Source organism: Pogoniulus pusillus, chromosome 27, assembly GCF_015220805.1.
Source record: "Pogoniulus pusillus isolate bPogPus1 chromosome 27, bPogPus1.pri, whole genome shotgun sequence".
NCBI classification, from domain to species: domain Eukaryota; kingdom Metazoa; phylum Chordata; class Aves; order Piciformes; family Lybiidae; genus Pogoniulus; species Pogoniulus pusillus.
Window position 1 is genome coordinate 6,887,221 of NC_087290.1, and position 13,686 is coordinate 6,900,906.

The 13,686-nt window shown below is 49.2% G+C and overlaps 1 protein-coding gene across 3 annotated transcripts in view; it reads right to left on the bottom strand.

Annotated features, from left to right (window-relative positions):
- CLIP2 (CAP-Gly domain containing linker protein 2) overlaps window positions 1-13,686 on the bottom strand; it is a 115,765-nt gene that overhangs the window by 84,029 nt on the left and 18,050 nt on the right. The window contains exon 1 of one of the 3 annotated variants that reach the window (XM_064166570.1): window positions 4,665-4,704. The exons of the other annotated variants lie outside the window; for them this stretch is intronic. The gene's annotated coding sequence lies outside the window, so the exon portion shown is untranslated. Of the gene's footprint in view, window positions 1-4,664; window positions 4,705-13,686 lie in introns of those variants that run through there. 3 annotated transcript variants of the gene reach the window in all.

The window sequence follows — 13,686 nt, forward strand, 5'->3', positions numbered from 1 at the left end:
CTATGAGGATGATTAAGGACTAGAGCACTGCCTGATGAGGAGAGGCTGAGGCACAGAACAAGAGGACACAGTCCCAAACTGCCATGGCAGCTTTAGGCTGGACATTAGGAGAAAGTTCTTGCCAGAGAGAGTGATTGGCATTGGCATGGGCTGCCCAGGGAGGTGGTGGAGTTACCATCCCTGGAGGTGTTTAAGAGAAGGCTGGATAAGGCACTTAGTGCCATGGTTTAGTTAATTAGAAGGGTTAGATGATAGATTGGATTCTATGATCCTAAAGGTCTTTTCCAACCTGGTTAATTCTGTGATTCTGTGACCTGAAGCTTTTTAGTCTGGAGAAGACTGAGAGGGAAGTTAATAAATGTTTATAAATATCTGAGGGCTGGGGGTCAGGAAAGGGGCACAGGCTCTGCTCACTGCTTCCTGCAATAGGACAAGGAGCAATGGATGGAAGTAAGCTGCAGCACAGGAGGTTCCACCTCAACACAAGGGGGAACTTCTTTATTGTAACAGGCTCCCCAATGAGATTGTGGAGTCTCCTTCTCTGGATATTTTCAAGGCCTGTCTGGATGTGTTCCTCTGTGATCTGTGCTAGATTGTGTCGTCCTGCTCTGGCAGGGGGGTTTGACTTGAAGATCTCTTTGGGTCCCTTCCAACTCCTGACATCCTGTGATCCTGTGAAAGTACCGCCCAGGTGGCCAAGACAGCCAGTGACATCCTGGCCTGCATCAGCAATGGTGTGGTCAGCAGGAGCAGGGAGGTCATTCTGCCCCTGTACTCTGCACTGCTTAGACCACACCTTGAGTACTGTGTTCAGTTCTGGGCCCCCCAGTTTAGGAGGGACATTGAGATGCTTGAGCATGTCCAGAGAAGGGCGACGAGGCTGGGGAGAGGCCTTGAGCACAGCCCTGCGAGGAGAGGCTGAGGGAGCTGGGATTGGTTAGCCTGGAGAAGAGGAGGCTCAGGGGTGACCTTATTGCTGTCTACAACTACCTGAGGGGTGGTTGTTGCCAGGAGGAGGTTGCTCTCTTCTCTCAGGTGGCCAGCACCAGAACGAGAGGACACAGCCTCAGGCTGCGCCAGGGGAGATTTAGGCTGGAGGTGAGGAGAAAGTTCTTCCCTGAGAGAGTCATTGGACACTGGAATGGGCTGCCCGGGGAGGTGGTGGAGTCGCCGTCCCTGGAGCTGTTCAAGGCAGGATTGGATGTGGCACTTGGTGCCATGGTCTGGCCTTGAGCTCTGTGGTAAAGGCTTGGACTTGATGATCTGTGAGGTCTCTTCCAACCTTGGTGATACTGTGATACTGTGAATTTCAGTGCCAATTCAAGTCATCATTGCATCTGATTCCATGATATTGAAGTAAAAACAACAAAATCAACTATTAAACTGTGACAACCAAATATGACAATGCTTGGGTTTATTTCTTCACACATCTCTCTGAAACATCTGCGTCTGAAACAAGCATGGCCCTTTTACAGACACAGCTTCACTCATTTAGAAGGAGAAGCCACTGTGTGGGATTAATTCCCAAAAAGTCTGATGCAGAAATATTGTGGCTTTGGGTTGTGGTTGTTTTTTGTCTTTTTTTTTTAATGGGGTTCCTTGGGATTTGGATATTACTTTTGTTTTTTTCCAGGAATAGCAGTAAGTATCAGTTTAAGGTGCCAAAGTCAGAATCACATGCAATGAAGTCATTTTTCCACTGGGAGCTACAGCAAGAGCTACTGCACAATAATGTAAGAGCAAGAAATTAAGTGAAACTGGGAAAAGGAAATTTGGGTTGTCCTGTTTAGCACTGCAGTTCAGCTAAGTACAAAAGACACACAGGGTCCCCCCAGCAGCGCAAGGGAAATTGCTGAGAACATGGTGGTACTGCAGAGAGAGACTCTGCACATCAATGCCCTGACAGACCTCCGTGTTCCTCTGTCAGCATCAGCCACAGAGGACAGCGTTCACACAGGATGGGAAGGATGGCTGCATGGGACAGGCAGCACTAGAGCAGGGGCTCAGGAAGAACGAGATCAATTCCTTTCTCTAAGAGCTTCTGCAGTGACCTTGGGCAGTTTGCATTCTTTATTCAGCAACCTACCTAATTTGGTTGTTGTGAAAAACTGACCAGTAAAACAAAGCCCCAGTCTTGCTGGGGTCCAACATCACCAGTACCACCAGTCAGGGTGCTCTCCTTGAAGCAAAAGCTTCAAGAGCCGAAATGAGATGAAATTCTACTGTAAATACCACAAGAAGAACAATAAAAGAACAGCAGTCTGAGACTACTGGCTGTCTTTAACTCAGCAACAGACCAGCACAAATAAATGTTTTCTTGCTTCCCATCAGCAACTTCCTTGGTCAAACTTGTACTCAAACCCCCTCAGGAGATGGAGGGGGAAGATAGTTACAGAAGATATTTAGGAACAATAGATATCTCTATAAGAAAGTGCATATCAGTGTCTTAACATAGGTTAGCAACAACTCCTGTTCAGGTCTAGCTACCTGCACCTGGGCTTTCCCAGAGCTTTAAAAATCAGTACATAAACCTTGCCATGCACTGCACACACTCTGCAAAGTGCTACTGACACCATGTAACTGGAGGATGGAGCTTGCTTTATACATACTGCCTCTTGTCCTCACCAGAATTATGATGCTACCCTCCCCAAAACGTATTCATTTCCCCAAGTTTCGTGGCTAGAGGAAGCATTCTGACAAATAGAACCAGCAACCCCAGTCAGGAGATGGAATGTGTGCCCTTACCCATTCTAACCACCCAGTAACACAAGGAAATACCTGGGTTATGCATACCCGTAAGTAGCCACACCCCTTGACATTGGAGAATCCTTTGGCTTCTTCCCCTTTTCTTCTGCCAGAGCAAAAGCACAAGTGGGGAGGAAAGAGGAAATGCACCAAGAACTGCTACTTGCTGGAGTAAATGACGGTAGCCTCTCAGCTAGAGGTGGCAGGAAGCCAAGCAGAAGAGCAGCGCAAAGCAACCCTTGGCCTTGGGAGATAATCCAGTCCATACTTAGCCGAAGAGCAAGAACATCCCTGAAATACACAGGTTTTCCCTTAATTGAAGGCTGGCCCCACACAGGAGTGCTCCTGGGATGACAGGCTGGGGCCAGCACAGCTTCTCTCTGACATGCCTGTAGCAGCTGATGCTAACGTTTTGACTTGTGGCTGGTCTCAGAGCTGAGCCTTTGGAGTCCTGCACTCTCGGTGACTGCTGGTTGGCATAGTGACACCTTCTTCTGAGAACAGAGCAGTTTGATGCAGACCCTCTCCTTCCTAGCCCTGGCAGGTGGTAAGAGCAGGCAGGGAACTTCTTAAAATGCCAAATCCCAGACCCCAGTTTAGGAAGAGGAAGCTGCACCACGAGTGAAGCACAAGCTCCCCAGCAATGACAGGGCAGGACTGATCCATGCTGATCAAAGGGGCTCTCCTGGAGCACTGCTGGGTACAGAAACACTGCAGCAGAGGCTAAGGCAAATAGGCCTGGTCAGGCACCCTGAATAGATCTTTGTCCACACACAGACCAGTTCTCCTCAAAGTGCCAGGCGCCCTCCAGCAAAGGCTTCTACTCAACAGTGAAGGATGAGCTGGTGAAACTTGACATCCATTCCAGCAGGATGAGTTCATGAGACAAGGTCTGCAGGCCTACAAGACTGATGCTCAACAGAGCAGCAAATAACAGTGGGTGCTGACACAGTGCTTTGTCTCTCAGCACTTCCCAAAGGCTGTTGCAGCCTGCCTGGATACCCTGGAGATAACAACGCTGTGCCTGTGCCTTCAGACCTGGATGCTTCCCCGAACAGACCATTTGCTGCTTTGTATCAGGAGATACTCTGCAATGGGTAGAGACCTGCCGGATCTGCCCTGCCATGCACAACCTGAGCAGGATGTGACTGCCAGCTGCCTGCCCCAGCTGAGCCTGCCTCAGCAGCACAGCTCCTTGCCACGGACAAAAAGAAAGCATCCAATCCTGCAGTATAATGTCGATATCCAGATCGTCAGAGAACAAAAAACCAGCGAGGAGACAGAGCCCAGCAAGCAGTCCAGCTTCCCAGGGACAAAAGAAAATTTTCCTCCCGTTTCAAACCCAAAACTCGCTTGGCACTGAGCAATCGATGCTGACACCCACTCTCATCTCCATCTTCCCAGCAGCAGCCCCCTGCTTCTCCAGCTGCTCCCAGTCAGGGCCATTTGCTGTGACCCTGCGGGGGCGTTCACTCCCAAACCAACACCTGGCTGCGAGCTGCCGGGCACGGCAGGGCCGGTGCCCCACGCGGGAGCAGGTCGCGGGCAGGGCTGTGTGCAGGTGGGGGGGTGTTCGGGTGGGTGTTCGGGGGGGTGTGCCCCGGGCCGCACAGCAGCCGAGCAGACCCCGCCGCCGCCGCCCGCTCCCACCGCAGCTCCCTGCCCCGGTGCCAGCAGGGCAGCACTGGCAGCTCCAACCCTCCCTGCACCAAACGCAGTCCATCGTGAGGACGGGGCCGCTCCTCCCTCGATTAAGGACAATGCTCTGCCGGGGCCGAGCCTCCTCCAAGGAGACGGAGCGGCGGATCGTGGCGGTGACAGCCCCCGCTCCCCACCTCCATTCATCCTCTCCTTTGTTATCGGCGCGGCGCGGGCTGGCGGAGGCGCTCCCCCGGTGCCCTCCCCAGTGCCCCCCTTACCCTCTGGCAGCCCGCCGGGGAGCGGAGCCGGAGCCGGAGCCGGAGCGTCCGCAGGCTGCAGCCGCTGGCAGGCAGCCGCCGATGCCACTCCCTGTGCGGCCGCGGCGGAGAGAGCCGAGCTGAGCTGAGCCGGGAAGGAGGGCTCTGGGCGGGCGGCCCGGATTGGCGGGGCCGGAGGAGGAGGATGGCGGGGCCGAGGGAGGAGGATGAGGATGGCGGGGCCGGCGGCTCGGCTCCCGCCCTCCTGCCTCCCGGCCGCGGTACAGTCGGGCCCTGCGGCCCGTGCGAACAAAGGGGCCGAGCCCCGGGCCGCCCCGCGACGAAATCCTCCTGGTTGCCGATCCTCGGCACCGCCGGAAACCGGGTGGGAGGGTGGAAAGGCGGCGCGGAGGCTCCTCCTGGCAGCCCGCAGCCCTTAGCGCCCATTCCTGAAAAAAATGAAGCAGTAGCCATGAAGTTCACCTTTCCGCTCGGCTGAGGGCGGCCTCCCTTCCCCGCGGCTCCGGGAAGAAGGAGCTCTCCCAGCACACCTGGATTTAGGGGGCAACGAGCGCGGCTGATCCGAGAAGGGGAGGAGGTGGCGATGGTTTCCCGGAGAAAGAGGAGACTGCCCTAATTGCCAGGGATTTTCTGGGAAATGCAGCATAAAAAGCACCTGCGGCATTGGAGACGTCTTCATTCAAAGGCAGGAAGGGCAGGCAGAGCTGATAACCAGCACTGGTCGCTCTGCTGATAGCTCCCGAGGCTGTATCTGAACTGATACAACGGTGCGGGGTCCTACCTAGTGCCTGTGCCCCGAGATCGCATCTTCCATTCAGGGAGGGGTGGCAGAGTGTTGTGCAAGGGTCACAGCTCCATCCAGTGTGCTTCATTAGGTCCACTGACACCCCGCACCACCCAAGAGGCAGCACAGGAGGTTGTGTGCATTAGACACTATGGAAGAAGGTGTCAGGCCATGGAGGAAGAAAGGAGAGTCCCACCTGGCTACAGTCCCAAAACCTGTTGCTGCGATTCTGCTCCATACTCCCTGTGTGGGGCCAGGAACGCACAGTGGAGGTGCAACTTAAGGAGATTGCAGGCAGCAAAGCGGAAAACAGAGCTGAGTTCAACTGAGCATCATCCAGAATATGAGAATTGACAGCTCTAGCCTCAGCAAGACAATCCAGTCCCATGAGGCAGCCACAAGCATCCTCATTTTCCATCTTGCAGAAGGGAAGCCAAAGCAAAGAGAAGCGAAATGGCTGGCCCAAGTCAAAAATAGAAGCTGAAGCACCTGACTCTGACGCCTCTGCTGCAACTGTTAGTTCAGTGATATTTCCCCTACATCCAAGCTCAAGGCATCGCTTTGCAGTTCTCAGTACAACATTTTGTGTCTCCTCTAATCCGTAGTTGCCTAGGGAGACAGTATGTCACCAGGAGAAGAGCTAGATGAGAAGGTGCCTACTGAAGCAGGCTCTGGACTCCCACAGGAGATCTCACTTCTCCATCCAGCTTCAGCCCTGGCTTGCCAGCTCTGCTAGTGTGTAGCCTTTGGTCTGACTGTCTTTTCTTGTCAAAATGGGAGTGATGAAGAACCTAAAGCATTTGATTATTCTATCCTATCCTATCCTATCCTATCCTATCCTATCCTATCCTATCCTATCCTATCCTATCCTATCCTACCCTACCCTACCCTACCCTACCCTACCCTGTTCTATTTCTACTTCTATTCCACTCCCATTCTATTCCACTTGTATTATTCTATGGTGACTCCCTCTTTGCAAGCTCCAGAGAGACTAACAAGAAATCCTACACAAGGCCATGCCATATATATATATATATGCAATTTTAAGAAGGGGGAGTATACATGTAAAGCAGATTTAGGAAAAAAAAGTCCTCTTTAATGTTTTTTTGGTGCTTCAGGGCAGAATTTCAAATCAAGCATTGCTCAGAAGTGAAACCTTCTCATTTCTGATCAATTGCCCAATTTTATGCTGTATGTAGATACACTAATTTGTTCTTATTACACAGACTTCCATATCAACATCTAATTTGCAGCCCTATGTCTGCATCTCAATAAAGGAGGTCAGCAAGTCTGGGGGCTTTGTTCTGCCTGCAGCTTGCGTTGTGGGCAGCAGCTTGGTGCCATTTCCCATCTGCAGCCTTGGACTGTTGTGGGATGTGGCCCAGGGTGGACAGGCTGTGCTGCAAGCTGACATCTTCCCATGGTTTCTCCATCTCAGCAGAAGAAGTCTTGAATTTTACAAGTTTTCTTCTGTAGAACTCAAGAGTCACACATTGCAATGACTTTTATGTTCCAGGGGTGACTTGAGGTGTCCTGTGACCCAAGGCTGCTGTGCAGGCCTCTGCTTGCTCCCTGAAGAAGAGGCAGAGCTGCACACCACAGGTTCAGGCATCCCTCGTGCTCATGCATTCTGCAAAGCTAGTGTCCAGAGAAGGGCAACGAGGCTGGTGAGAGGCCTCGAGCACAAGCCCTATGAGGAGAGGCTGAGGGAGCTGGGATTGGTTAGCCTGGAGAAGAGGAGGCTCAGGGGTGACCTTATTGCTGTCTACAACTACCTGAGGGGTGGTTGTGGCCAGGAGGAGGTTGCTCTCTTCTCTCAGGTGGCCAGCGCCAGAATGAGAGGACACAGCCTCAGGCTGTGCCAGGGGAGATTTAGTCTGGAGGTGAGGAGAAAGTTCTTCACCGAGAGAGTCATTGGACACTGGAATGGGCTGCCTGGGGAGGTGGTGGAGTCGCCGTCCCTGGGCAGTTCAAGGCAAGGTTGGATGTGGCACTTGGTGCCATGGCCTAGCCTTGAGCTCTGTGGTAAAGGGTTGGACTTGATGATCTGTGAGGTCTCTTCCAACCCTCATGATACTGTGAAAAGCAGGAGGAGAATCAAGCCCACTGCCTTCAATAAATTAAGCTAGAAAAACTTCACAGCTTTTAAGTCATCTCCTTGAATTGTTTCAACAAACCTGCCCCTGACTCGGCTTTCTCAGGGGAATTTCCAGGGATAGAAGGAAAGATCATCTAAGGACAGAGTACTGTGACTGAAGTATCCATAGACTTGAACTTGTGCCTTTGCCACCAAGTGCTCTCCCCACAAATCCATCCCCCAGCTTTTGTTGCACCTGCATTTTCAAAACAAAGCTTCAGGACAAAGGTAAATGTAGAAGCTACATCATTCTGCAGACTGACACTGCTGTTTCCAAATCAACATTTGTTTATTCCCAAGGGCTGCACTGATGATCCTGGATGCAGAGAAGCAGAGGAGACACTTAAGCTTCAGTCTCTGAATTTATGAGGATTTGTTAATTTTACACAGAGAGCCATGACTTCTAATTAAACCAGGAGGTGTAGAAAACTGGCATGCAGGCTCTTGACATTTCTGGGCTGTCACATTTGCCTGATAAACCTCTTGCTATATCCTATCCTCCTGTTTTATGGAGACATATATATGTTTTGTTTTGAAAAGTAGCTTCTAACAGCTAGTCTAAACTGTCTCCACTTGACTGAGCCATTCTTCTGATCTGGGGAGTATTTGCATTAGCTGCTGGGATCACTGAAAAGCTTCACAGCTGTTTGCTTTCAAATCATTCCAACAAACTGAAGAACACAGACAAAGTAATGCAAAAAGCCCCAAGGGAATACTCACACATGCAACCAGAGAAACTGTTTTGCTGTTATCTCTGTTGTTCAAATAAAGACAGTGGGTAAGAAATAGCCAAAGTGTCCAAGTATCTTTCCATTTTATCACCCAGCAGCAGGAGATGAAGCACCTCTCTGCAAAGAAGTTGATGTGTTAAGCTTCCTAAAGCTCTGATCCTACATTTGCTCCCCCAAAGGCAGCAACAGTCAAAGGCTATGGAGTCCATACACTTGCTCCCCAGAAGCAGCAACAGTCAAAGGCTATGGAGTCCATACACTTGCTCCTCAAAGGCAGCAACAGTCAAGGGCTATGGAGTCCATACACTTGCTCCCCAAAGGCAGCAACAGTCAAAGGCTATGGAGTCCATACACTTGCTCCCCAGAAGCAGCACCAGTCAAAGGCTACAGAGTCCATACACTTGCTCCCCAGAAGCAGCAACAGTCAAAGGCTACAGAGTCCATACACTTGCTTCCCAAAGGCAGCAACAGTCAAAGGCTATGGAGTCCATACACTTGCTCCCCAGAAGCAGTAACAGTCAAAGGCTACGGAGTCCATACACTTGCTCCCCAAAGGCAGCAACAGTCAAGGGCTATGGAGTCCATACACTTGCTCCCCAGAGGCAGCAACAGTCAAAGGCTATAGAGTCCACACAGAGGCCACATGAAGTGGTGACATCATGGCCCAGGAAGTCAACAAAAGACTTGAATCCTTTCATCACTTTCCCTACCAGATCCCTAGAAATCCCCACCAACTATATCCCATTGCCTTGCCAGTGTGCTGGAGGAACTGAGTGGTGGCAGAAAGAACTAGATCTGAAAAATATTGTGCAACTTCCTTGCTGTCAGCTTGCAGTTAGGTGATTTCCATCATGTTAAAGATGCAGCCACAAGAAGAAGATAGTTTCTTCCTCTTCATTCCAGCTGACACTCTAAATATCCTTCTGCCTCTGGTGGCAGAGCACACAATTCCAGCATAGGTGGGAGAAACAAGATTAAAGGGGTGATTTCAAGGAAAGCTTCTGGAAGAGCTTCCTATCTCAAGGATCAGTACCTGCTTTAGGCCTTACTCATTCTAGGCCAAAGCTAAAGTTCAGAATCTGTGTAAACAGCTTTTAAACTGTTAAGGTCTTGCACAGCTGCAATGATTCAGCCAAAGTGGCACCATGTTTTCCATGCCCAAGTGGGATTTGTTATCCAGCAGAGAGTCACTGCAAAGCCTCTAATATCCAGCAGATGCTGTTATATCTCCTTAGGTGAAAGGAACCTCTCATCTACCCTTTGACATCTGTATCTGAGCCAACTGTCTAGACATCCTAGCTAATGAGTGCAGGAAAACAGGCACTGGAGTGCAGCTCTCCTCATTGCAGACATTTAAAATGGGTTAATTGCTCTCTAACAATGCTTGCTTCCATCCAGGAATTACAGGGGTAGTGAAAAATGAGCCAAATTGAGATGTTTAAAGTTAAGTAGTATAAATTCCACTCATCTTCCTCCCAGAAATGCCCAGAACAGCTGATGATGCTTATTTGGGTGCACGTAGATCAGACATGTGTTACATGTGTTCTTGTCTGAGCGCCTGACTCGATCTGTTTCACTGCAAGAAGTCAAACTGTTGGCCAAGATTCAACATGGACAAGATCTGGCTCCAGAACCCTTCAGGGGAGCACAACGTGGCTTGTGCATTGTGACAGAAAGTGCTCTGCAAAAAGGCTTTCTACTGGGCTGGCTGTTGTGCATTCCTACACACTTGTAAACATCAAAGAAAGTGTGGGTAGAAATCTGGTGAAGGATCATGGCAGCTCTCATTAATTATGAAGAACAAGAGGAGCTCTTACAGCTTTTTTTAGTCTATTTCCTATACTGAAATTAGTGCATCAACTGTTACTTAAACTCCAATCACCAGAATCATTTAATAATTAGCACAGTCTGGTTCCTGTTGTTCTGCAGTTTTAAAATGAAACTACCTTGTTGCAGTAGCAAAGGTGCTGAGCAATGTGGGGCAGCATTGCATACAAATGCCAAACAAGACAATGTGCCATGCTGCACGCTCAAAGCAAGAGTGTAATTTGCACCACAGAGACTGGTCCCTATCCAGGAGCCCAAAGGCAAGTGGATTCTCAAGGAAACTCAGTATCCATTAAGTGGAGGCTTTCTGAGGTTCTGTCCTGCAATGCCACATTTGTCCAAACGACCCACACAAGGTCACACTGGCAGTGAAGAACTTGGAATAGCTTTTTTTGGTTGAAGTTAGCAGATTATCACCTATATTTAATCTGAAGGTGAAACTAGATGACATAAATGAGTCACCATCATAACATATCTGTGACCGTCCAGCTGACACTGGATGAGCTTGGAGGTCTCTTCCAACCTGGTTGATTCTATGACACAAAAATATGTCCTCATTTCAGTGTTGAACATCTATAACTAGGCATGCCCAAGAGAAAGTAGTACAGTAGGATCAGAGCATGGAAAAGGGAAATTTGGCACTAATGAGTAGAACATTTTATACATGAGCTGGCAAGGAGCAATGCTGCAGCAAAAAACCCAGAGGTTAAGTAGTGGATAAACCATTCTCAGCAGCCCTCCCATCCCAGCACTACATTTGTTTTCATGTTCTTTGTTGTTACCCTAAAGCTTGTTGCTTGTCTGAGTCCAGACTGAAGCTCAGGCTATGTTTTGCTTTGTCCATTTCTCAAAGGTAAAACAAATGGCAGTTGTACTTAGGCTGGCACAAATAAAGGGCCTCTTATGCTTACGGGCCTCAGAGGTGAGCAAACATTACCTATGTGTTTTGTAGATGTGGGAACTCAAACTGGGAGGGATCAGTTTCTTTTCCCAAGACTCACTGTAATGCAACAGCTCAGCAGTTGCCATGCTCTAGGCACTACTATGCTGCACTTCACTCACGTGGTGAGTTTCTTGTTATACACATTCAAGTCAGAGAAGGAAGGCAGCCTTAGAGCTTGCAGCATGGCCTCCTAATAGTCTATTCATCATGAATCACAGAATCAACCAGGTTGGAAGAGACCTCCAAGCTCAGCCAGTCCAACCTAGCACCCAGCCCTAGCCAATCAACCCCAGACCATGGCACTAAGTGCCTCGTTCAGTCTTTTCTTGAACACCTCCAGGGATGGTGACTCCACCACCTCCCTGGACAGCCCATTCCAATGGCAAATCAATGCAGCCTACTTCATAAAGCCTCTGGTGATTCTCTGCAGACCTGCATGGAACTCAGTATCTCCTCAGGTGTGCTAGTTCGAGCCTAGCTGGGATATCTTAGTGAGAGGAATTAGATTATAGGCTGTGAAAAGGAAACAATGGTGAATGTTACTTCACTCATAGGCTTGCTGAGATGTGTAAAAACAAGAACACAAATATAGATAAGGGAGTTGTTCTTGGGCTCTGGCTGCCTGCACTTCTCTCTCTAACCTGCTAATTTGTCTGCTTCCTAATGCCCCTGGCCAATTCTCCAAACTCACCTTGAACATAAGGCAAAGTCTGAGATAAGGTAGAGGGGTGGAGAGGAGGTGGAAGGGTGTTTGGGAGCCCCTCCTGGGGACTCTGGTTTCTAGGAGGGCTGTTGTGTTTCTGTATTACTTTTTTAACTTGTATATGTCTGTCTATAGCTGCATAGGTTGTAAATATCTGCTTGTATCTTGTGCTAAGCTGCAAATATAAAGCTTCATTTCTTTAATCTCCAGCCACTGAGTCTAGTCTGGGTGATTTTCTTAAGTGGGGAGGGGGGTAACACCCAAACCATCACATCAGAAAAACACCAGGGAGACAAAGTTCACTCAGCACAGGGCATCTCTATGTTTTTCCACTTACTCAAGCACCACATACACCAGCAGCAGTTGTTTGCAAACCATCCAAGCTCTGTCTCTGCATTGCAAAGTAAAATTCATTCTGGTCTGCTTACCATTTGTCATTGTATGTTAAAAACACCCAACACATTATTCCCCTTCTCCTCCAAGAACATGCCACCAGACCTTTCTCATTCTTGCCAGGGGGGTGAAGATTCATTGTTTTCTCTGGCCCAGTTGAACAGTGTCTGTAACAAATTCAAGCCAGGCTACAGTTTATGGAAAAACAAAAAAAAAGCACTTTTTTTTCCTGTTGTTTGGGCCCTGACACAAATACTATTTCAGAGCAAATAGAAGCACCAGATGTTTTCTACCAGGGGTACAGAATGTGCCTGTGAGAGGCAAGAGAGTCCAGTTTCCTTCACATGAGCTGGAGTGTGTTAGAAGATCAAAGATGAGTGTTGGGAGCCAGGACAAAAAAGCTTCCTATCTGTGTCTAGAAACTTGAGAAAAAGATTTCAGAGCCTACAAATAAAGCTGTTTTTACTGGCAAAGGGGAATGAGCTCCAATTCTGACAGAGGACAGCCAGATTTTTGCAAAGCCTTCAGCAGGCAATGCACAGAGGTGTTTTGGAGAGCTGGCCTGACTGTGGGCACTGACCACTGAAACCTCTGGTCCTGCCACATCAGTTTCTTAGCCTTTAATCCTGCAAAAAAGCACTGACACTGCAATTTAACACAGGGCATGCTTTCCCCTAAGACACCAGAAACAATCACAGAATCACACAGAATGCCAGGTTGGAAGGAATCCCAAGGATCATCTGGTCCAACTTCTCTAGGTAATAGTAGAGTTTAAATATTGGTAGCAATTTGCAGATAAGACAGCTGAAGAATAAAGACACTTACATGACTTAGAATCAACCAGGTTGGAAGAGACCTCCAAGATCATCCAGTCCAACCTAGCACCCAGCCCTTTCCAGTCAACCAGACCATGGCACTAAGTGCCTCATTCAGTCTTTGAACACCTCCAGGGATGGTGACTCCACCACCTCCCTGGGCAGCCCATTCCAATGCCAATCACTCTCTCTGCCAACAACTTCCTCCTAACATCCAGCCTAGGCCTCCCCTAGCACAACTTGAGACTCTGTCCCCTCATTCTGTTGCTGCTTGCCTGGCAGAAGAGACCAACCCCATCTGGCTACAACCTCCCTTCAGGTAGTTGCAGACAGCAATGAGCTCTGCCCTGAGCCTCCTCTTCTCTAGGCTAAACAAGCCCAGCTCCCGCAGCCTCTCCTGTGTCCTATGCAGGACACCTACAGCTCACTAATTCCCAGTCAATAAAGTAGCTGATACCTCCTTGCTCCCAGCCAGCTTTGCATGCTGGGCAAGACAGGAGCCTATGTTAAGGAGCTCTGCTAGAGCTGTGCTGGCTCCATATCCAATTGCAGAACACCAGCAGTTTTCTTCTGTAATGCAAAAGGAGGATGGAAAAGATAGGAAGCCACTAACAGCACAACTTGCTGCCCTCTGCTTCCTGCAAACATATGCACAGTTTTAATTAAGGAGAGTTTCCAACCAAGGACTC